The sequence below is a fragment of the Chiloscyllium plagiosum genome, chromosome 16 (assembly GCF_004010195.1).
Source record: "Chiloscyllium plagiosum isolate BGI_BamShark_2017 chromosome 16, ASM401019v2, whole genome shotgun sequence".
Taxonomy (NCBI): Eukaryota; Metazoa; Chordata; class Chondrichthyes; order Orectolobiformes; family Hemiscylliidae; genus Chiloscyllium; species Chiloscyllium plagiosum.
In genome coordinates, this window is record NC_057725.1 from 34,559,329 (window position 1) to 34,582,595 (window position 23,267).

The 23,267-nt window shown below is 41.5% G+C and overlaps 1 protein-coding gene and 1 long non-coding RNA gene across 2 annotated transcripts in view; one reads left to right on the top strand and one right to left on the bottom strand.

Moving 5' to 3' along the window:
* The window catches only part of LOC122557782 (ethanolamine kinase 1-like), a 498,821-nt gene that overhangs the window by 2,255 nt on the left and 473,299 nt on the right, over nucleotides 1-23,267 (bottom strand). The window lies entirely within an intron of this gene.
* Nucleotides 8,092-22,307, top strand: LOC122557783. Its single transcript, XR_006313933.1, has 3 exons — nucleotides 8,092-8,228; nucleotides 8,497-8,635; nucleotides 21,734-22,307. It is a non-coding gene; the product is annotated as an uncharacterized LOC122557783 (long non-coding RNA).

Consider the following 23,267-nt stretch of genomic DNA (forward strand, 5'->3'; position numbering starts at 1 on the left):
CAGCCTCCCGTGTGGCACCTTATCAAAGGCCTTTTGAAAGTCTAGATGGATCACATCCACTGGGTTTCCCTGGTCTAACCTACTTGTTACCTCTTCAAAATATTCCAACAGGTTTGTCAGGCATGACCTCCCTTTACTAAATCCATGTTGACTTGTTCTAATCAGACTCTGCTCTTCCAAGAATTTAGAATTTATGTTCACCTCCAAATCATTTATATAAATGTCAAAAAGCAGTAGACCAGCACTAATCCTTCTGGTACACTACTGGTCACAGGCCTCCAGTCTGAGAAACAACTGTTCTCCACCACCACCCTCTGTCTTTCACCTTCAAGCTGTTTCTGTATCCAAATGGCTAGTTCTCCCTGCATCCCATGTGATCTAACTTTGCTAATCAGTCTTCCATGTGGAACCTTGTCAAATGCCTTACTGAAATTCATATAGATCACATCCACCACTCTGCCCTCACCAACCACCTTCGTTACTTCTTTAAAAAAGTCAATTAAGTTCGTGATCACGATCTTCCATACTCAAATGTATATTGACTATCCCTAATCAGGCCTTGCCTTTTCAATTACATTTAAATCGTGTCCACAGGATCCCCTCCAACAACTTGTCCACCTTCAATGCTGGGTTCACCAGTCAATAGTTCCCTGGATTTTCTTTATCACCTTTCTTAAATAGTGGCACCACATTAGTCAACCTCCAGTTTTCTGGCACCTCACCTATGGCCATCGATGATACAAATATCTCAGCAAGGGGCCCAGCCAACACTTCTCTAGCTTCCCACAGAGTTCTTGGGTACACCTGATCAGGTCCTGGGGATTTTTCCACCTTTACACATTTTGATTTGATAAGGTTCACCATGGTAGGCTCATTCAGAAGGTCAGGAGGAATGGGTTACAGGGAAACTTAGCTGTCTGGCTACAGAATTGGCTAGCCAACAGAAGACAGCAAGTGGTAGTAGAAGGAAAATATTCTGCCTGGAAGTCAGTGGTGAGTGGTGTTCCACAGGGCTCTGTCCTTGGGTCATATGGTGTTTTGGCTTTCATTAACAGGGGGATTGAGTTTAAGAGTCATAAGATCTTGTTGCAGCCCTATAAAACTTTGGTTATACCTCACTTGGAATACTGCATCCAGTTCTGGTCACCCTACTATAGGAAAGATGCGGATGCTTTGGAGAGGGTTCAGAGGAGGTTTACCAGGATGCTGCCTGGACTGGAGGGCTTATCTTATGAAGAGAGGTTGACTGAGCTCGGACGTTTTTCATTTGAGAAAAGTAGGAAGAGAGGGGACCTAATTGAGGTATACAAGATAATGAGAGGCATAGATAGAGTCGATAGTCAGAGACTATTTCCCAGGGCAGAAATGGCTAACACGAGGGATCATAGTTTTAAGCTGGTTGGAGGAAAGTATAGAGGGGATGTCAGAGGTGGGTTCTTTACACAGAGAGTTGTGAGAGCATGGAATGCGTTTCCAGCAGCAGTTGTGGAAGCAAGGTCATTTGGGGACATTTAAGAGACTGCTGGACATGCATATGGTCACAGAAATTTGAGGGTGCATACATGAGGATCAGTGGTCGGCACAACATTGTGGGCTGAAGGGCCTGTTCTATGCTGTACTGTTCTATCTCCCATGTTCTATGTTCTAAGACATCCAGCACCTCCTCCTTTGTAATGTTAATCTTACTTCTTCAGGCACCTTACATATGTATGATCATTTCAAAAGTTGATCTGGTTCCAAATAATTTTGCATTTTCTACCGAGTTGACCAGGGCTATCACTGATACCTGAGGATCTTTTAAAACACAATTGTTACAGTTGGAACTTAAGTATTCCCTTTTATGGCCTGAGAACACTATATATTGTCTGTTAGGGAGGTATATTTTCTTACACTTGTGATAATACTATGACTTTAAGAGGTGTATTTTATCCGAGTAATTTTTATGAAGAATGTTTGAGACAGAGGTGACAAGTGGTCTGTTCCAAACCAATAAATTAAACAAATTAAACACATTTTTAAAGTTGCAACAATAGAAACGGCATGAAAGAGTAGAGCCAGGCTCCAGCAGAACCAAGGATTTAGTTTAGCTTTCAGTAGTTGTTGAGATTTTGAAGCTACCATACATTTCTCCTTGCTACAGCAAAATGCTTGAGTTCTCTCTCTCAGCCAGAATTTTCTCTTGGTGTTCTTTCCTTCTGGACAATGTGAGGTATTGCGACAGTGCATCCTGTATTGTCTTTGTTACCTTGATAGTTTCAGACAGCCAGTCAACCATTCTTCACCCAGAGGGTGGTGAATCTTTGGACTCCTCTGTCTGAGACAGCTGTGGAGGCTCAGTGTTGATAATTCAAGATTCAGATGGACAGATTACTCCATATTAAAAGCATTAAGGGTTAAAGGATGAAGTGAAATGGTAGAAGGTCAGTCATGACCTTTGAGAATGCAAAGTGGGCTTAAAGGGCTTAGTTACCTCTTCCTGCTTCCATTTCTTATGAGCTGCTTTTCTAGTCTAGGTGATGGGCTGTCATAATAAGGAGAAAGTGAGATCTGCAGATGCTGGAGATCAGAGCTGAAAATGTGTTGCTGGAAAAGCGCAGCAGGTCAGGCAGCATCCAGGGAACAGGAGAATCGACGTTTCGGGCATAAGCCCTTCTTCAGGAATAAGGTTAGGTACTGTTGCCATAGTCCCTGCAGATCATAGAGCCTCAGGCGAGGGATGAGAGTGAGAAGGCAGGACCCTTCATGGTGACGCCAGCCAATGTGGGAATCAAACCACTGCTGTTGGCGTCACTCTGCATCGCAATCTAGTCATCCAGTCACAGAGCTAAGCAAATGTCTCTATCACAGTTCAATGAGGTTAGCTACAATTCCTTCACTTTCATTTTATACACATTGCGTTTTGATGTTTCCTTTTGTCTCTGGTGAAGCAGAGAGACAATTTAGCTGGAAGTCTGTAGCTCTTTCATTATCAATCCATTCTTAAGCAAAAGATATATACGAGCTCTTTAGATGGCTGTGAATGCATAATTTAATTAGGTAATTACCTGAGATATTGGACCATCTGAAGCTCAATGTGCCAAAAGGTTATATTATTTACAGATAGTCACCATCTTATTAAGTCTGTTTATATCCAATTTTAGAAGCATAGACTGAAAGTTCATAATGAATTGAGATGTAACAAATCATTTGAGAAGATTTAAGCTTTTATTCAAACTTTAGATCCAGTTGCTGCAGTTTTTGACAAGTTTCAGGCAAGCCAACTGCAGATATTTCTTTAAATCTGAATGATGTTATGTTCTATATTGTAATACGAATATTATCTGTTTCTATTCCAGTTAATTCCTTCGGCTGGCATTTGTTAGGAGTCAGCTGTTCTGTTCTATGTCTTCAGAATGTCATTTTTTACTAACTAAACTGGTAACATTGCACAAGTTTGAACATATATTTCGCAGTTCTCAGAGTCTCTGCTAATGTTATGTTCTCCTGCCTTCAGTAGTCCAAGTCTGTGAAGCAACAGAAAACTGGGCTTTGCAGATAATGCAGCTTTTTGCTGCATCAAGTGATATGACAAATATTGAATCAATTATTTTAAATAAAATATGTCTGGACCAATGGGGCCTCTTTCCCAACATAATGTTCAGTGTTTCCACATACTCCTTCTTCTCAAAAGTTGTTTGCTGAAATGAGAATTTTCCTCAATATTGGAAATGTAGAAGCAAAATTAGCTACTTTCATGAATCAAACCAGAGAAACATGAAATTTAGAGTCTGAGTCAGTCTAAAGGATGGGAATGCTATATAGAGCAGAAAACTTTGGATGGGTCCCTTTATCATTTATGTTGCTATTTGCAAAATAAAGCTGAAAATGTGTTGCGGGAAAAGCACAGCAGGTCAAGTAGCATCCAAGGAGCAGGAGAATCGACGTTTCGGGCATGAGCCCTTCTTCAGGAATGAGGAGAGTGTGCCAAGCAGGCTAAGATAAAAGGTAGGGAGGAGGGACTTGGGGGAGGCAAAATAAAGAGCTGAAAATGTGTTGCTGGAAAAGCGCAGCAGGTCAGGCAGCATCCAAGGAGCAGGAGAATCGACGTTTCGGGCATAAGCCCTCCTTCAGGAATGAGGAGAGTGTGCCAAGCAGACTAAGGTAAAAGGTAGGGAGGGGGGACTTGGGCCCGAAACGTCGATTCTCCTGCTCCTTGGATGCTGCCTGACCTGCTGCGCTTTTCCAGCAACACATTTTCAGCTCTGATCTCCAGCATCTGCAGTCCTCACTTTCTCCTCAGAGGCAAAATAAATCCAATATAACGCTGAAACAATAGAATTATCAGAATCATTGAATGATTCTTCACTGGAGGATGTTAATGACCCATCTAAGCTGGCTTATTGAAAAAGCTACCCAGTTGATCTAATTCTCTAGGCCCTTCTACGTGGTCCTGGATTTTTTTCCCAGATATTTATCTAATTCTCTTATTATTGAATCTTCAGCAATCACTTTTTAATGTAGAGTGTTTCAGATCATCAAGTTAATAAATCAGTAAATCAGCTGTGAAAAAAAAAGTCTTATCACTCTTTCTTTTGCAAAATATTTAAAATCTGCATCCTCTGCTTACTCTGACCATGGAAAAGTTTTATTTATTCTGCCAAAATCCTTCATCGTTTTGAGTGTACCTATTAAATCATCCCTTGACAACCTCTGTTTTCATAAGAACCATCCCAGCTTCTCTAATCTCTCCTCTTAAACTACAGAAGAAAGCTCTTCATCTCATGATCTCTCCCCCGTCCTTCTGAAGGAGATGCTCATCATCCCTTTCACTTTTCTCTCCTCCATATTTATCTTATAGAACATAGAAAAGTACAGCACAGAACAGGCCCTTTGGTCCATGATGTTGTGCTGAGGGTTAATCCTACTGTAAAATAAAATAACTTAACCTACACACCCCTCAACTCACTGCTCTCCATGTGCATGTCCAGCAGTTGCTTAAATGTCCCTAATGACTCTGCTACCCCTACCACCGCTGGCAACGCATTCCATGCATTCACAACTCGCAGCGTAAAGAATCTTCCTCTGACATCCCTTTATACCTTTTTCCTAATATATTAAAACTATGACCCCTCATACCAGTCACTCCTGCCCTGGGGAAAATTTCTCTGGCTAATTGACTCTATTCATTCCTCTCATTATCTTGTAAACCTCGATCAGGTCACGTCGCTTCCTCCTTCTCTCCAGAGAGAAAAGTCTGAGCTTATTCAACCTCTCTTCATAAGGCAAGCTCTCCAGTCCAGGCAGCATCCTGGTAAACCTTCTTTGCACCCTCTCCAAAGCCTCTGCATCTTTCCTATAGTAGGGCAACCAGAACTGGACAAAATATTCCAAGTGTGGTTTCACCAGGGACTTGTAGAGCTGCAGCAAAACCTCACGGCTCTTAAACTCTATCCCCCTGTTAATGAAAGCCAAAACACCATATGCTTTCTTAACAACCATATCCACTTGGGTGGCAACTTTGAGGGATCTATGTACTTGAACACCAAGATCCCTCTGTTCCTCCACACTGCCAAGAACCCTGCCTTTAATCCTATATTCAGCATTCGAGTTTGACCTTCCAAAATGCATCACTTTGCATTTATCCAGGTTGAACTCCATCTGCCATTTCTCAGCCCAGCTCTGCATTCTGTCTATGTCGCGCTACAGCCTGCAATAGCTCTCGATACTATCGACGGCACCTCCAACATTTGTGTCATCTGCAAATTTACTTACCCACCCCTCAACAATGTCTTGTTCAAACATTTATCTATTTTCTTTCTAAAGATTTCTGGATTAGTATTATTTTTGGTTCGAGATTCCATGTGCCAACAAACATGTATAACAGTCTTCCTATTTCTTATCTTTTGACAAGCAAATCATAGCAGGACTTATACACTTAATGGTAAGGTCCTGGGGAGTGTTGCAGAACAGAGGGAACTAGGAGTGCAGGTTAATAGCTCCTTGCACCATCTACCTGTAGAATCACAGGTAGATAGGATAGTGAAGAAGACATTTGGTATGCTTTCCTTTATTGGTCAGAATATTGAGTACAGGAATTGGGAGGTCATGTTGCGGCTGTACAGGACATTGGTTAGGCCACTGTTGGAATATTGCATGCAATTCTGGTCTCCTTCCTATCAGAAAGATGTTGTGAAACTTGAAAGGATTCAGAAAAAGATTTACAAGGATGTTACCAGGGTTGGAGGGTTTGAGCTTTAGGGAGAGGCTGAACAGGCTGGGGCTGTTTTCCGTGGAGCGTCGAAGGCTGAGGAGTGACCTTATAGAGGTTTACAAAATTATGAGGGGCATGGATAGGCTGAATAGACAAAGTCTTTTCCCTGGGGTGGGGGAATCCAAAACTAGAGGGCATAGGTTTAGGGTGAGAGGGGAAAGATATAAAAGAGACCTAAGCGGCAACTTTTTCACGCTGAGGGTGGTACATGTATGGAATGAGCTGCCAGAAGAAGTGGTGGAGGCTAGTACAATTACAACATTTAAAATGCATCTGGATGGGTATATAAATAGGAAGGGTTTGGAGGGATATGGGCCAGGTGCTGGCAGGTGGGACTAGATCGGGTTGGGATATCTGGTCAACATGGACAAGTTGGACCAAAGGGTCTGTTTCGTGCTGTACATCTCTATGACTCTATGACAAGGATTTTAAATTTAGAATCAGTATCTAATGAATATAATTATTCCCAGTTTACTGTATTGACAACTCTGAATTGTGATCACATCTATCAGAGCTGAAAAATGGGTTGCTGGAAAAGCGTAGCAGGTCAGGCAGCATCCAAGGAGCAGGAGACTCGACGTTTCAGGCATAAGCCCTGCTTCAGGAATTGGGAGGTCATGTTGCTGCTGAAGAAGGGCGTATGCCCGAAATGTCGATTCTCCTGCTTCTTGGATACTGCCTGACCTGCTTCGCTTTTTCAGCAATATATTTTTCAGCTCTGATCTCCAGCATCTGCAGTCCTCACTTTCTCCTAGTTGATCACATCTATCAGCTCTCTTTTAACATTTTCTGATGCCCAGTACTAAAGTCTGTTAAATGAACAGTGAGATTATTGAAGAAATTCCACATCTGATCTCGCAGCATTTGTTGAGAGAGAAACAGAGTTCATGTTTTGAGTCCAGAATAACTCTTCTTCATAACTGAAGAGGAGTCTGATGTTCTGAAGAAAAGTCAAACTATCTGGAAACATTAGCTTAGTTCCTCTCACCACAGTTGCTGCCAAACTTGTTTAGCTTCCCCAGCATTCTCTATATTTGTTGCAGATTTCTAGCATCTGCAGTATCGTGCCTTTATTCTGCCTCTCATCTGTGGCATTATCTGAGTAGATAATCATCTCCCAAAAAGACAATTTCCACCACAGCTAGCTCATTGTACAACCCCATATATAACATTATCTTTACCAAATCCCCACCTTTCCCAAAATTTCTGATTTCACAAATATACGTGATCTGGACATTTCACAATTTTCCCAGAATTCACTCTATTCAGATTTGGAGGATTGGTAGATCTGCTGATTGGGGACACGTTGGCTTTAATTCTGATCCATGACTCACTTTTCTGCTGGAGAATCTTTTATCTCTCAAATGTTGGGTTGGATATTCCAAGAAGAGACAAGCTCACATGATGTGTAAAGCAGGAGTTTAGATACAATGCATTACTTCATTCGATAAAGAAAGGAAATATAAGACTGTGACAGATGAGAGATACAGGTAAGGTCCAGTGGAGGGGAGGGGAGTATTGGGTCATTTACCAAAGGAGTGGAGGGTTTAAGGGCAGACTGGGGGAAGATACATTGGGTCCTGGGAATGTTGAGTCAAGGAATGGGGAATGTAAGGGACCTGAGGGAGGTATAGCCGGGGATGTATGAGGTAAGTATCAGGTCTGTTTAACAATTACTCAGGAGTTAGACTGCTTAACATTTCCTGATTTCATCAGAAGCCTCTGAAGCAACACTTCCTCCAATGCGTGGCAAGGGCCTCCAAGGTCCTTGTGCAACACTGACTTCTGAAAGCATAAGTTGTTGCATTGTCACCCTGATTCTCACGTCGGAAACTTTTACACAACCATGCAGTCTAGAGGGAACACTGCTTCAAAGTCACAGATTTGAATAGAGATTTTCAGAGGGTTCCAGGCATAGACGAATAATCCAGCAAAACTTTTGACTTCCCAGACAATTCTGTGAGAGGCTGCTATGAAGGTAATTCTGCTGGGTCTCCATGAGTATCTCCCAACAATGCTGCAATGATGACTCAACCCCATTGAAGATACTGCTCCTTGTTGTACTTGTCATTAGTTTATTTCTTTCCATGGAGAACCCTAATCTCTTGAACAGGCTATCTCCTTACTCTGAGATTACACCCTCCAATCCTAGAATCTCACAATGAAAAACATTCTTTCTGCATAGAAACTGTCAAGCCATTCTAAAAATATGTGTGTTCTAAGAAGATCACTTCTCATTCTTCTAGATTACAATGACTACAGGCTCAACTTATACAAACCTGCGCCTCAAGAAAATCCCTCCATGCCGATGATCAGCTGAAAGAACCTTCCCTCGACTGGATGCTTTGGGCACTTTCTCCAATTGAGGTATCTTGTTTAATGCAGGTATCTTTTCTGTTAATTATATCTCTTTACATGTGTCACCCCTATTTTTTCCACTGTTCTGAAATATCTTTTGGAAGTGACCTAGTGTTTAAACAAATGCAGCCTTCCTTTGACGTGGCCTCCTCCTGTAGTCTCCAATATCATAGATGCTATATTCATTCAATTCAATTCACCCCATGTGATATCAAGGAACAGTTGAGGGCACTGTAAACTGCAACATCCCAGCAACAGTACCAAAGATGTGTGCCTAGCTAGAATATTTCTGTCAAGTTAGAACACTGGTAATGTGGAAAAGTCTGCAGGTATGTCTTGTCCACAAGGAAGAGGATGAATCCCAGCTGGCCAATTACCTTTCCATTAGTCTACGCTCAATCTGTGCCGGGAAGTGGCATTAACACAACAATAGTCTGTTCACAGATGCACAGTTTGGATTCTGCCAGACTGCTTCATTACAAGAGAGCTGTACGGTAGAGTGGAATTTAGGATTACTTCCTTTCATATCAAGGCAGCATTTAACCAAGTGAATCAAAGAGTCTAAATGAAGGTGAAGTTAATGAAAATCATGTGAATTACACTCCACTGAATGGCGACAGACCAAGCACAAATGAAGATGCCATCAGGTTGTCAGAGGTCAATCATTTCAGCCACAGGACATCACTGGAATTCATAAATACAGGGTCCTAAGCCAATCATCAATGACCTTCCCTCAAGCATAAGGTCCCAAGCGGGGATGTCTGCTGATGACTATACAATGTTCAGACCAGTTTGCGATTCCTCAGATACTGAAGCAGTTCATGTCTAACAACAGAAATAACTGAACACAATTCAGGTTTGGACTGATGTTTGGCATATGCCAGGCAATGACTATCTTCAACAAAAGAGATTCCACTTTAACCCTTGACATTCAGTAGCATCACCATTACTGAATCCCTCAGTATCCTCATCCTGGGAGTTACCACTTACCAGAAATCTAACTGGTCAAGCCACCTAAATACTGTGGTGGCAAGGGCAGGTCAGATGTTGGGAATTCTGTGGTGAGTAACCCAACTCCTAACACCTCAAAACCTGTCCACCTATAAGGCACGGGTCAGGAGTGTAATGGCATAGTCTGATCTTGCTTGGATTAGTGCAAATCCAACATCTAGCACAAAGCAGCCCACTTGATTGGACCTCATGTAAAATCTACAACATTTTCACCCACATCAAAGCACAGTGACAGTAACATGTACCATCACAAGATGCAGGACAGCAACTCACCAAAGCTCCCTAAACAGACCTTATAAACCTGCAACCTTCGCCAACTAGAAGACAGCACCAGATACATGGGAATGCAACCATCTCCAAGATCCCCTCCAACCCACACACAATTCTGATTTAGAAGTGTATCAGTTATTCCTTCATTGTCACTAAATGGAAAAGCCTGGAACTCCCACCCAAGCAGCACTGTGTGGATGTATTATATCATATGGAGTGTAGCTGTTTAGATAGCTCATTACCACCTTCTCAAGAAGCTTTGGGCCAGTGACATCTACATCCTGTGAATGAATTAAAATCTATCCATGCCTGTGAATTCTTGTTGTCTGACAGAACTGATACTTCTAGTATCTAACGTTTGACTTCCTTTTTATGTTGGCTTATCATGTGCCTCCTTCGAGCGTTTGTATCTCATCAAGGGAACTGACTTTAAAGGTATTGTGGGCTTCCCCTCTCAGGAGACATGTGCTCTTCATGCAACACTATTTGAACAGATTTGTCCAAAATTAAATATTCTTTGGATTATAATAACATTTCATGACTAATTGCAAGAACAATTCTATCTCTTGAATTCTGATTTCAAAGCTCCATAGTCATAGTTTTACACTAATCTGTAGAGACCATTAATGCAATTGACTGTGGACTCCCCAGGAAGGTGAACTCTTCTATTTAACCTTGCACAAACAGGAATTTTGTTTGTTCTTAGATTAGAGTAATTATAGAAGCTTTTAGATCATTGTGAAAAGCTATTTGTGCTCTCTTTAATTTTCTGGTAATTACTAAAATCATTCACATCAGAACCCATCGAATTCAAAGTATGCTAACTTGACTTAGTGTTAAAATTTGAAACAGTTCTGTACCTTAAGAAGTGTCTCCTCAGGAAGTCCAATCTTATGATCTATATCGTCCACCTCGGACCTTGAAACTTTGACGATGCATTCTATCTCATTTCAGTTTGTTTCATGTGGTTGTTATTACTTAAAATACACAATCATTTTAACTCTTTCTTGTAATCTGATTTTTAATTATGCATACTTGTATTTGTTGACACTGTTTTAAGTAGTTCCCACAGTGATTGCTAGAGCCTGTACATTTTCTTTATTTACCAGTCCTTGTACACTTGTACTGCTGCCATGCTGTTTTAAATTCTTCAATAAATCTTTACATAGTGTTACTGTCTGTTCTGTAGTGACTTAGTGCTTTCAGCTTTCAAAATTGTGTTTTTAATACCGTTTCTTTGTACTGCTTATTTTCCATCATTTTTACAGTTTTCCCAATGTTTAAAAAGACCAAGATTCTGACTTTAATCAGGTTTGTCTACCTTTTGTGGCTGGGATGGAATTTTTCCACTTATTTCTAGGTGAAGTGGATGTTTTCCCACCTTCCATAGGTAAAAAAAAAGCGCCTTTTCTTCTGTACAATTTTTAAAAAATAAACGTTTTCTGGCTATGGCTCAAACAATAGTTTTATCATTGAGTCCCAGTCCATTTAAATCTTTAATTGCTCATGACAACTCTTCTGCTTATTATTTCAGCAGCTTTGTTTTGAATTCATTTCTTCTGAGTTTCAGTAAATTCTGAGGTCTTACAGAGCAGAGTTCACCTTCATCTCCACCCCCACTCACCTATTGTACTCTATGCTACTTTCTCCCCACCCCCACCCTCCTCTCATTTATCTCTCTCTCCACCGTTCAGGCACTCTGCCTGTATTCCTGATGAAGGGCTTTTGCCCGAAACGTCGATTTTACTGCTTCTCGGATGCTGCCTGACCTGCTGTGCTATTCCAGTACCACTCTAATCCAGAATCTGGTTTCCAGCATCTGCAGTCATTGCTTTTACCTAGAGCATAGTTCACTGAAGTCTCTGCCTTTTTCTAAATGTTGCAGCATTTTTTTGTCTTTTTCCATAGCCACACTCTTTATCTTGTTCCATCTTACCAGCTTCTTGATGAAGTTTTATCTTGTAGTGTGGGAAATGGCTTGTTGCTCTCTTTTTCTCTTGCTTTATCTGTGATTGTTCTTCAACTCCTGACTCACTAGCCTTGCCTTCTTAAAGTTCCTTCAGTGTCGGTGGGTCAAAATCCTGGAATTCTGTTCCTATTGGCACTGTAGATCTACTTACACTGCAGGACTGCAGTATTTAAAGAAAGCAGCTCACCACTACATTCTCCCAGGGCAACTTGGACAGATAATAAAAATGCTAGCCAGTCAGTGACCCCCCACATCCCATAAGGGGCTTAAAAAAAAAACAAGTAGCAATGCTGCTAAAGTGATAAATCCACCTTTATTCCAAGTGTTTTTCATCTGGTTCTTCTGTAACTTTCTCCTTATGTGAGGATTTCTAAATAGATTTTGAATGCCTAGCATAGGTACCATGCAGTATACAACCACTGCCAGTATGCTGCACTGGGGCTGGAGGCGGTTGAATTTATTCGTTGCCATCAATCCTCCCAATGTCTATATTGCATCGGGACCTGTCCAGTTATCAGTGGTAGAGCATTGACCACAGCTACATTCAAAATCGAATGGGCACTTGACTGAATTAACAAAGTGGTTTATTGCATGACAGGAATAAATACAGGTTACATTGTTAATCAGGCATAATTCCTAAGGACCCTTGGGAGCTTTGCAGAATACATCTGCTCACTACAAACGCTTGTGTAGAAACCCTTATCTGCAACCAAACATTGTGTGTATCACCATGAAACTATTACAATTTTAACATGAACTCTTTCAGAAGTATTGCTTTATACATCACGAGGCATGGGTGGAATTGGGAACAAAGCTACAAAGTTTTTAATAGGAAACAAACATGTTTTCATAATGGATAATTAGAGGAAAGTCTGTACATTCCACTACTTGATAAAAGGCTGACAAAACAGAATATTTTTATGGAGTTAAAGGCAATCTTCAGTAGATTTCATTCTGATATCTGTGAAAAATGATCCAGAGTCTAAGGATAACATCGCTGAATGGCAATATGTAAACAAGGAAAAAGATGCCAAGGATGGAATCTTCAAGTACTGTGGAGATGACTGTCTGGGAATGTGCACATAAATTATTGTGGTAGCTGTGCTGCTTCCGTCGGACAGGTTAAGCTAAAGTAGGGCAATCCTGCTGAGCTTAACCACAGAGAGGCAGTGAAGGAGGAGGATCTGGTCAATCAAGTGTTGTACTTAAGGCTCAGTGGACAAAGAGGGATAACACATAGCTGTTATGGTCACAGAAATTACAATTGGTTAGTTTGACATGCAGTTTCTGTTCTGTGAGCAGGTGGCTGGAATGTGTGGGAGACTTAAGCATAGACCTGAGCAGCAATGATGTATCAAACGACCTATCCTGTCCATGCTGACTTCCATTTGCTGCTGCTTCTTCCTAATGCACTGAATTCAAAAGCATTCAAGAAAGGAAAGGTTGGTCATAAATGGAATTCTAATTGAAGACTGCAAAAGAATCAAATGTGAGTTCTTGAAAATGACAGTGATGGCCATTTTGAAGAAGAGAATGTAATACTACAAGGGGAGAGATTAACTTTATCCGGCAGCAATATAGCTAGGAAAAATAGCTAAGTGGTCAGAGGATAGTTGGGAGGAATCAAAAATAGACTAATGGCATCTGGTGAGACTGAAAAAGAGATATGAATGAATTTTGAATGAAATCAAATCTGTTCTGAGGTGAGAGGCAAACAGATTTGAGACACAGAATAGAAAGAGAAAAAGCAGTTGAAGCGATAATGCAGATAGCATGCTATAAACAAGGTCTTATAATTTTCCACTTGCTAAATTTCTTATTTTTGTGATTTTGCTTGACTTATCAATATTAAATGAACAAAAGGCTGAATTTTCACAGCCTCAAAGAGATGTGGGTATTGTCAAATCAGTTGGACAAATGTTAAGATTGGAAAAATGAGTCTTTTGACTTTGAGAAAATAAAGTTCAATCCTGAAATCAAATTTTGCACTGCAAAACAAGAATCTGACTTGGGAGCAGTGAGAGACCTCCCACCTCATTGGTATGCACATTCCTATTTGCTTTTACACCAGATGGAAGCCGAGCAGCAACAATTCCTGATGTAAAAGAGTGGGTATCTGGTGGCTCCAGCTCACTGCTTGCTCCTCTGGGCTTCCCTCTTAGGCAACAGTCCCCAAAATCTCAGGGTACACTCCATGGGGTAGTGACTGATTGCACCTCAACTCACGGAGGTTGGCAATGGACATGTACCAGCCTCACCACATCATCATGGCATTCCAAACTACATAGAACATTGTTCTCTATTATAATATTGCATTTTAGAACACAACAGCACCTCCCAATGTAATGCTACTCTCAGGACACTTTTCATACAGGAACAAGTGCCCACTGCATAGATTGGATCAGAATGCATGTCAGAACCCTTGCTTGCTCTCCTAAAACTCACTCACTTGCATCTGTTTGGATGCTCGCAGCATTTCTGCCTTGCATTTTTGCAATTTAGAGCCTTATTCAGTACTTAAAGACTCTCAGCACTTCTGTTATGCCTTGCTTTTGTTTTAGTGTACATAGAAAGTGGCAACTTGTCATTGCTGGCAGCAGTGTTCAATCAAGGAGTAGATATGTTGCTTTAAGGCAATGTGCTGTGAATGTCACACTTGCAACATGTGCCAGCATCTTACACAGCAAATACACTCAATGTTTTTCAACCAAATGGCCATGTCTCCAAATCTAAATCTAGTCATCAGTCAGGTCAGGGAGACTGTCATCAGTTAGGGGGTCCTGTCACACTCAGTTAGGGGGTCCTGTCACACTCAGTCAAGGGTAGCATTTAATCAGGAGCCTGGACATGCATTCAACTTATCCCTATTCAAACTGGGTATCTATTAAGTAGTGTCTGGCTTGTTGCATCCAAAGCTATACTACTCCACCATGCTCACGGTGATGATCAATCTGCACAATATCTTCTTCTTCCTCTGAAGATCGCTGTCTCTGTCCCAAGTCTTCAGCTTCCATCACATCATTTCTGATTCTGCATTTTTTCCTTTATTCATTCACAGGATGAGGGCATCACTGGCAGCATTTATTGTCCATCCCTAATTGCCCAGAGGGCAGTTAAGAGTCAACGACATTGTTGTGGGTCTGGAGTCACATGTAGGTCATACCAGATAAAGATGACAGTTTCCTTCCCAAAAGGATATTAGTGAACCCGATGTTTTTATTCTGACAATTGATTCATGGTCATTGCTAGACTCTTAATTTCAAACATTTATTGAATTCAAATTCTACCATGGCGGAGATTTGAACCCAGGTCCCCAGAACGTTATCTGGATCTCTGGATTAAGAGTCTAGCAATAATACCACTAGGCCATTGTTCCACTAGTTCATACCACAGCATGCCAGGATTTGATTTTATTTGTTCATAGTATCTGGGCATGTCTGGTTAAATCTGCAATTGTTGCCCATTCCTAATTGCCCAGAGCACTTTCTCCCATTCTCCGAAACTCTATGTTCCTTTCTTCCTTGCTGTCCCCATCAGTTCTCTGTGTCCACACATTCCCACCCAACTTTTATTTATGTCTTCATCTTCCAACATTACCCCTGAGTCCTGATTCTACAGTTTACCCATGGCTTGCATTGAACCCCATTGAAACCAGGCTGGTTGTGACTACACTCCACTCGCAGCAACTCTTGTCCTACCATGCTGTATTGTCTCCTTCCTTATTTTTTGAGTTGCTCCCTGCTCTCACAATTATTATCCCCTCTGCATCACAGAATGATGCCTTTCATCTCCACAACTGAGTTCCTCAGCTTCTCGACCATTGTAGTGACCGCTGATAACAGCACCTCCCCTTTATCTTTCATTGAGCAGAGCCCCCAGAACTTACTATCACACACCCCCTTGACCATTTTGAATGCACTACACTGACAGATGAGTGATCAGACCTCAAACTGATCTCTATGCAGCTTCCTAATTGCCCAACTGTGAATCTCTGGACTAGTTGCACTGCAACTGTTGGGCTAACCATGGGCTGCACCCCAAACTACAGTGTTATAAACTCCCTGACCCTGACCACCCAAAAAACATCGGGTTCACTAATATCCTTTTGGGAAGAAACTGTTATCCTTATCTGGTATGACCTACGTGTGACTCCAGACCCACAACAATGTCGTTGACTCTTAACTGCCCTCTGGGCAATTAGGGATGGACAATAAATGCTGCCAGTGATGCCCTCATCCTGTGAATGAATAAAGGAAAAAATGCAGAATCAGAAATGATGTGATGGAAGCTGAAGACTTGGGACAGAGACAGCGATCTTCAGAGGAAGAAGAAGATATTGTGCAGATTGATCATCACCGTGAGCATGGTGGAGTAGTATAGCTTTGGATGCAACAAGCCAGACACTACTTAATAGATACCCAGTTTGAATAGGGATAAGTTGAATGCATTGACTGTAAATTTGTTGTTTCTTGAAAGACAAGTGGCTCCTATTAATTTCCAAAAGCAAATGCAGCTTGGTTTGTTTTCTCCCCTTTGCTTTTGCTGGTATTGAGTAAAATTAAATGTTTTCAACTGTCTTCCAGTAAGTGATACTCCCACATTGAACAATGAGAAGATGCTATTCTACATTATGGCATTACGGTTATAAGATGATATGGTGCTAATGGCCATTAACCTGTGGAGTTTGATTCTTGTAGCTGTGGTTACAATGACAGTCAGACAAGTGATGATGTAAGATAGCAATACATTTATGATAGTGAACTTACATTTGCAATGAAGTGTTAACTGTGCACCTGTGGTTCCTCAGAAATGTTTCTTGTCAGCCCTTGACTTGATGCATGGCTGGGCTTTAAATATTGTTTTGGTTCCAGTAATCTCAGGAGGCCTGGGTGGTGGTGAGGATTTCTGTCATTGCGAGAGCATATAATAGGGTGAAAGTGAGGACTGCAGATGTTGGAGATTAAAGTCAAGAGTGGGGTGCTGGAAAGGCACAGCAGGTCAGGCAGCATTCAAGGAGCAGGAGAATCGACATTTCAGGCAAAAGCCCTTCAGGAATGATGCGGTGAGCCGAGGTCGTGGTGAGGGGGGGTGGGGCTGGGGAATGTAGCTGAGAGGGCGATAGGTACGTGGAGGTGGGGCTAATGGTAATAGGTTGGAGAGGAGGTGGAGAAGATAAGTGGGAAGGAAGATGGACAGATAGGATCGGTCATGAGGGCGGTGCTGAGCTGGAAGATTGGAACTGAGGTACGGTGGGGGAAGGGAAATATGCAAACTGGTGAAATCCACATTGATGCCATGGGGTGGAACGCTGCCGAGGGGGAAGATGAGACGTTCTTCCTCCAGGTGTCAGGTGGTTAGGGAGTGGCGATGCAGGAGGTCCAGAACCTGCATATCCTTGGCGGAAAGGGAGGGGGGTAAAAGTGTTCGGCCACGGGACAGTGGGGTTGGTTGATGCGGGTGTCCCGGAGATGTTCTCTGAGGTGCTCTGCAAGTAGGCGTCCTGTCTCCCCAGTGTAGAGGAGAATGCAACGGGAGCAACAGATACAGTAAATGGTGTGTTAAAGTGCAGGTAAAACTTTGATGGTTGTGGAAGACTCCTTTGGGGCCTTGGACAGAGGTGAGGAGGAGGTGTGGATGCAAGTTTTGCAATTCTAGTGGTGACAGGGGAAGGTGCCGGAAGGGGAGGGTGGGTTGGAGGGGGTCATGGACCTGACAAGGGAGTCGTGGAGAGAATGGTTTTTATAGAAAGCAGATAGGGGTGGGGAGGGAAATATACCTGTAGTGGGGGTCCGATTGTCGGTGGTGGAAATGGATGTATACGGAGGTTGGTGGGGTGGAAGGTAAGGACCGGGGAGAGTTCTGTCCTTAGCCACTTCCTAACTGCCCGATGCCTGAAGCATGAATGTTTCATCTCCAACCCTGTGGCATCAATGTGGATTTCACCAGTTTCCTCATTTCCCCTCCCCCACCTTACCCCAGTTCAAATCTTCCAACTCGGCACCGCAATCATGATCTGTCCTACCTGTCCATCTTCCTTCCCACCTATCCACTCCACCCTCTTCTTCGACCTAACGCCATTAGCCCCACCTCCATCCACCTGTTGCACTCTCAGCTACATTCCCCCCAGCCTCACCCCCTCTCATTTATCTCTCCAATCACTCAGCTCACTGCCTCATTCCTGCTGAAGGGCTTTGCCCGAAATGTCGATTCTCCTGCTCCTCAGATGCTGTCTGACCTGCTGTGCTTTTGCAGTACCATACTCTTGACTTGAGCATATGATATTCTGAGTAGGGAGCCATAGAGGCATGGTGCACATATAGTGAGGCATACAACGATGTTGCCAGGGTTGGAGGATTTAAGCTATAGGAAGAGGCGGAACAGGCTGCAGCTTTTTTCCGTGGAGTATCGGAGGCTGAGGGTAGACCTTATAGAGGTTTACAAAATTATGAAGGGCATGGATAGAATAAACAGACAAAGTCTTTTTCCTGGGGTCGGGGAGTTCAGAACTAGAGGGCATAGGTTTAGGGTGAGAGGGGAAAGATATAAAAGAGACCTAAGGGACAATGGAATGAGCTGCCAGAGGAAGTAGTGGAGGCTGGTACAATTGCAACATTTAAAAGGCATTTGGATGGGTATATGAATAGGAAGAGTTTGGAGGGATATGGGCCAGGTGCTGGCAGGTGGGACTAAATCGGGTTGGGATAGCTGGTCGGCATGGACGAGTTGGATCGAATGGTCTGTTTCCATGCTGTACATCTTTATGACTCTATGACTCTAAACTTCACTGGAGCTCACAGAGGTAAATCCTTTGTGCAAATTCCAGAAATTGAATTTAACCAACTTGTTCATAAAATTGAGCCCAAGTTGTAGGAGTGAGGCAAACAGAAAGCTCGAAAAGCTTTATAATCATGTATGAAGATGGGTTTATTTTAACAAGGGCTAAATATATTATAACAAAAGTTAGCTTCTTCTGCTTCAAACAGTTTATTTCACTGAGTAGTTAAAATACAAACTGGCATTATGTGTAAAATCTATATTCAGTTATCCTGTGAAGTTTTAAAAAAAAATCTGTAAACCTTTTATAACTTCTGAGCCTGTTTAGCTGTGGAGATTTTGACAAAATTGCAATTCAAGTGGAGAAAATTAGGCAATTCTATGAAGAGTAGAACTATTCCTGCCCATAGATTAGCAAATCAAAGGATTGCATTAAGACTATAGACTGCTACGCCACTGTGCTGTAAGGTACTACAAATTAGAGAGCTACTGAAGGTGACTCTCAGGTTTGATGCTGTTTGGAGTTGTGGCCCTACAAAAAACTTAGACAGCTGCAAAGAAGAAATAATTGGAATAGCTTGTAGAGACTGACCACTAGAACTGGGAACCCAGAAAAAGACAGCAACTTCAAAAAAGACAAGAAGAAAATTCAAGAAGAAAAAAATGTAATTCTTTTGAATGAGTGTTCTGCATCCAGAGGAACATGAAGTACTGTGATTCTGAGTCCAATACTGAAACCACTGCTGGCACAAAGACTGACCAAAAACAGAGTAAAATCCCACATAAAATGAAACAGTACATATTATAAGTAAGAACAGATATGAAACAGTCATCTCAATACTGTAATCTGATCTTGTGGTTCAGCTGAAGGCTCTAAACTACTTCAGCTACGCACATGCGGTTTACAACATCATCTCAATGCCTTGATCACAGAAAAGCCTTGTAATCACTCCCAGGTATTCATTATTCAGTGTGTTACTCTGAGCTAAACTCCATTCCTGCTAGTTAGTAGGGATCACTTTGCCCATTTATAAACAGCAGCTTTTTTTTCTTTTGAAAAGCACATCATATGTAAAACCTGATTAGAATATCATTGCTTCAGTTGCAGTATTTCATTTTCAGTGCTAGATTATAGATCTGGGATGTACAGAAGTCATCACTATAGAACAATTCAAGGGTCTTCATTCCATATTAATAACTTATAAATTCTGGTCCATCAGTGTGTTTGACCTGTTATCACCAGTGTTTCAATAGTTAGAAAGCCATAAGAAAATGCTTTAAAAATATTTTTATTATCAACATCTAAGCATTTTACATGAAAGTTTGAGCATGAAATATGCTAATATTGGTAATGGAACATATTCTTGTAGGAATCAACTACTTTTAGATCAGGTGGAGAACAACCGGTACAGTGTTGATACTTCCCAAGCATCCTGTTAACTGTTGTTATTATGCACCTTTGGAGCAGGTGGGACTTTAACTCAAACCTATAGGAGCAGAGGGAGGGATACTACCACTGTGTCACAAGGGCTCCAGCTGCAGTATAAAACTTTCAGTACTTAATTGGCTTCAACAATGTGCCACTGCTTTCATTGTGGTTCAGTTTTTCCTCAGGATATTGTCTTATGCTCACGGGAAAACAATCAGTTTCCATAAGCAGGCTAATTGTTCTATTAAGCATAACATTTGACGTTGCACATGCTGTGAATGCAAAACCTGTTATGCTATTAACAACAGCACCATTATTATGGTACTTGATACATCAGAAACCATGTGCATTGGCTGTCAATGATCTCCTTTCTATTTTGAAAGTTGATTAACATGGAATTAGTTATTTTTAATTTTAATTCGTTTTTTTGCCAATTGGTTAAAATTTGAGTTACTTAAAAGTAATAATGTATGGAATATAGAGCTAGGGAAAAAATGCACAGCATTTGAAACAATAAAGACAAAATCAGTCCACAAGGAGTTGAAATGTCCTTTCAGAATCAATTTCTTACATAGTTAATTAATTTGCAGAGTTTTTAAATGAAGCAGTCGTAACCCTTTAGGATATACATTAAATATGGGTAATGTAATCCTGGTGAACCAACCAAGTCCAGAGTTTGGAACTAAGAGAGTTCTCAAGAATATATTTCAGACTCATTAGAATGTAAAAGCCGGGCATAGCAGCTTAGGGGTTTAGACACAAGGACAAGGAATAAGGAAAAACATATGATATCACAAGCTCTGAATAGAAGCATCAAGTACAAAATAAAAAATTGAGAATGAGAAATTTGGAGTGTTTCTCAGATGTTGGGGATCATGAATCATAATTAGCCAGTGTCAGGGCTCATTAATGCTGGCAACTTGGACATTTTATGCTGCTTCCTCATTTGAACGATTGCAGCCTTCAGTTAAGCATAATCCATGCTGCTGCTTTCTCAATTCCCCCAAAAAAGAACCTTGCAGTGTGTAAGGCTAGAGGATTTTCACCCAGACTGAACCTCTTGAAAGGTAGTCATCCTCTCTGAAAGAGAAATTGCAGTCATTGCACAGAAGCAATGCATGTCAGTCATATGGCTGCAACTGGGTAAAAGAGGATGCCAATCACAGAAACAGCTAAGTTGATTTCTAAGGTTCTCAAATATGGCACTGGAGACCCAATCCCTGAGGTCAATAGGAGGAAAGAGGCCTCGTTTCCATAGGTAACATTCTGAGAAGGGAATGGGAACAGGTGGGCACTGCCATGGAGTTCAATTTCCAAAGTATGACCTCAAGAAGCTAGCACCAGGGCTGAAAAACGTTGCAGGAGCTCATGGCATGGTCAACCAATATATCTTCAAATGACAGTAGGTACCCAGTGCACCAAACCATCAATTCACTAAATGCATCACACCCTTATTGCTTATGCCTCATTCTCCATTCAATGAGGTTGACCATGACTCAGGCTGTTGAATCTGTCACTGTCAAATACTCTCAGGATAATGCTGTGCTCTTGTTTTCTGCCACTTCTCAAATCCAACCTCAACCTGTTATCTGGTATGAGGTTGCAGATGGTATGACCATGGACTTTTGCTCTCTCGCACCCTAATCTTCTCCTTTTGCTTTTCTGCTTTTAGACAGCGCAGCCATCTGACAAGGCCCAAGAGTTGTTGCAGATCTTTAAGGAAGAAACATTGCCATTATATCTAGCAATCGCATCAACCAGCTCAGATACCAACGTTGCATCCCTATTAGGATGCAGTATAGAGTTATAATCTGCATGTGCCAATTCATTTGGGCATGAGTGGGCTGTAGGGAGAGCAAGGGCTGAGGACTGTTCCTGACAAGTTTGTTGCAGGAAACTCAGAAGAAGATTCCAATGGGATGACACTTCTCCAGGGGAATCAGGAATTGACAATAAATGTTCCCTCTAATCTGAACAGATCCATGACTGCACAACTGCCAGGAAACTCCACATGCTGATTGACCTTCTGAGGCATAAGCTGCTGCCTCATCTGGACGCTGGAGACTCAGGCAGCAAGAAGAATATTATCAGGAACATTTAATGCTGATCCATATTTTTAAATAACACTCAATGTCCTAACCAATACTAATTAGTTAAACAATGTTATTAACATTATTGAAACCATGTTATTTGTTACTGTTATTCTTTATCGGACTTTCCTTTGTTGAAATCACCTGCCCATTTCTCTCCAGTGAGGTTTTCCCAGCACCCTGACTGATGTGGGCAATGAGAAGTCAATTGGGAAAATATAGTGAGAACAGAAAAACGTGGTTGTCAACATTGAGAAAACGACTCCAAATTTCCACCCAAGGTTTTAGTGGCTTGATAGGAATCTCACTGATGAGCAGTGACAGATTTAATTGCATGCTTCACATCTCATTGTTTCTTAATCTCACCTCATTTATATACAGTTTACTATTTTGCTGAAAAGTGGGGAGAACATAAAATGTGACATTTTCCAACATGAAAGACTGAGTGGGTATCTGGCAGCTACAACTTGTCAGCCTCTTCCCCATTTTGGCAAGCTTTACCCAACAGTTCTGGAGATTGGCATTGGCAAAACACCAGCTTCACTGAATCACCAGAGCACATTTGGGACTCATTTTTAAAAATATAGTCAAGCATTTCAATAATGCACCTTGGAGTTTATTGTCACCTTAATTTGCGATGTTGTTGCCAGATCATTTTCCATGCCTGGACAAATGCCTATCTCTTATATCGGAATACGACACAACTCAGAACCCTTAGCTTACTTTCTTCATGCTCACTTGCTTTGCTTCTACTTGGATGCTCACAGGTTCTTTACTTTGCCTTTTAGCACAGATAGATAGTCAGGCAGCTTGTCATGTTTGCCAGCAATGAATAGCTCAAACAGGACTATGGTCAGTGGGCTGAGCTGTGGAGAATTGTGCGACACAATGAGCTGGAGCTCACAGAGAGAAAAGACATCCTTCATGAAATGTTCCAAAATTGATACTTATCTGATTTTTAGCATAACTTATCCCACATTTCAAAAATACTTAATTGGCTATAAAGTACTTTGGACTGCCAAAAAATTGTAAATGGTGTTAAAGAAATGTACATAACTTTCTTCCTTCAACCTCATGATGAGTCCTAATTGTTGAACAGCATATCTGGCATCATGG